At 37.5% G+C, this 2,348-nt stretch overlaps 1 pseudogene; it reads left to right on the top strand.

Annotated features, from left to right (window-relative positions):
* Nucleotides 1-447: 447 nt before the first annotated feature.
* On the top strand, nt 448-1,364 carry LOC141084900 (maternal B9.10 protein-like; annotated as a pseudogene).
* The last annotated feature ends 984 nt before the right edge of the window (nt 1,365-2,348 follow it).

The raw sequence follows: 2,348 nt of genomic DNA, 5'->3' as shown, positions 1-2,348 counted from the left end.
CCTGTTAAGGTCAATTTTCAGTTTTACCCTAACAATTTTTGAAAGTGCAGTATGAGATATTGTTTTTATGTGTGCTGAAGTGTTTTATTTTAGAACGCCATTCAATTTACCAAACAATATATAGAAAAATGGGAAAAAATTCCAGTTATGGTAGCATGGTGATGTAAAAATGCAATTTTGCTGCTTTTTTATTTTTTAGATTTGTGTTTTTCTTACAAGTCATGCTTTTGTTACTTTTTGTACTTGTTTTTTTTTAACAGAAATTAAATGTGATTGTCTGATTTCTTATTAATGTATTGAAAAACAGTGGTATGACTGAAACCTCCACCTTAGAGAAATATTAAAAATAAGCATATTTTACAAAATCTGTACAAGTAAATTTTCTCTTTTTTTTTTTTTTTTTTCTTCTCAGATAAAATGGCTGCAAAGAATTTTATTCCAGTATCCATGAGGCAGGAACTGTTGGCCGGTGTGGACTATGTTAAAACTGTGGCCAACAGATTCCAAATATTGGATTCCACCACAGTTGCCATATTTGGAGAAAATTTGGCAGCAATTCTGTGTAAAAGATTCACTGGACACTGGTATCCAGAGAACCCAATCAAAGGACAAGCCTACAGGTAAATTTCTAGATAATCTCCATATTGGTATTGCAGACGCTCAAGAAATTTCCTCTGTTGTACTAATGGCATCTCATCTCTAATGTCTCATTTTATTCTTTTAGGTGTATCAGAATCAACAGTGAAAGCAGAGATGAGAGCATATTAGAGGCTTGTGCTCTGACTCGTATAGGATTTTAAGACCTTGCTCTGCCCAAGGAATTCACCTTGTGGATTGATCCTTTTGATGTTTCTTGCCGGTGAGTAGTTGCTCTGTATATGATATTCAGTATATATGGTTCCAATAATTCGCATGACTGATAATCATTTATTTTTGATTTATCTTTGCACAGATTGGGGGAAGAAAATTTCGCCTTCACTGTGGCGAGCTTCGATCCAAGATCCCCTCGAGTTGAAGATGTGTCTATAAGACCAGAAGAGGATCAGCAAGAAACTCCATCTTCATGTATGGTTGACTGTGCAATACAGGTCCCTGAGGATATCGAAGAAACATGGAGCTTATCACCATCATCATCTCCAACAGTTAGTGAAGATGGAGATAGTGGAATCGACGAAGCACCCAGTCCTCCGGTGGAGCAAATACAGAGGAACACGAGACCAGATGAAGTAAGAAATCCTTAACATTCACTGATACTTGGGTTATAGGAAAATAACACACTAAGGGTACATGATAATAAGACATGGAGTTTGGGATAATTATGTTGACACTTAGGCGCAGGATAATTACATTTTCTTGAATTAACCCTCCGTATTCTTGTACTTTCAGTCCTCTCCTGCTCTATTTAGAACTTGGGCTCCGCTCTGGTTTCCACCGTGGAGGGTTCGGCTTTTTAATGACCCCAATTCCCAGCATCGGCCCTGGTTTTAGATGCTGCCAGGTGCTGGTGGCATCAAAATACAGGATCTGCAAATTGTAATAAAAAATACCATTGCACTTTTTGTATTTATTTCTTTGCAAAAAATGTGAATATTATTCTTGCAATAAAGATCTGATGAGATGACTCTGCAACTCTGTGATTATTATATTTGTAAGTAATGGACCTGGGAACATTTCAACCTACAAGATTCCCACATGGTTTATATGTATGAGGTGGGAGGAGGGCATATAAACCAAATGTTACTGTGTCCTGTGAAGTGTATACTGAGCAAGCACGAGCTCCCAACAAGAAATTGTGTCGTCATGCACAGCCATTCAATATGGAGGCACTGTTACTTTAAATGTTGCAGAACAGGAGAACTTTTCAACACCTGTGCATCTTTTCTGGTCTCTTCAGGTGTCTGTGCTTCTATATGCAGGGTCCTCAAACCCACATATAAAGGACTTGTTAATCATTCCTAGTATAGGATTCTGCCTCTAGAGGTCACTTCCCTGGATTCTCTGTGATGATCATTCTCACATTATTATTTTACAGCAACATTTCACATCAAAATCCTCACTCCACCCATGTTCTTCAGGCCAAACATATAAAACATTTACACCCAATTAACAACATAGTGCAACCCTTCCCCCCTCCCTCCAGTGTAATCTATAAGTAGTTAATAGACAAAAGAGTGAAATTGGTTTACAGTTAAACAACCATCTATTGCAGAGCTTTTTGGTAAATAATGTTTCTTGTTTTACCTTCAGGTGCATATATAAAAAGATTTTTGGGGTTACTCACTCTAGAGCAAGCAAGTACAACTGTTCATGTGAGAAACACGGGCTCTCCAAATTAATGACGGTCACTT

This window comes from Dendrobates tinctorius, unplaced genomic scaffold (assembly GCF_039654945.1).
Source record: "Dendrobates tinctorius isolate UK_male_01 unplaced genomic scaffold, ASM3965494v1 ptg000028l, whole genome shotgun sequence".
NCBI classification, from domain to species: domain Eukaryota; kingdom Metazoa; phylum Chordata; class Amphibia; order Anura; family Dendrobatidae; genus Dendrobates; species Dendrobates tinctorius.
Note: the sequence above shows the minus strand (reverse complement) of the source record. Positions and strands in the feature narration are given on the sequence as shown.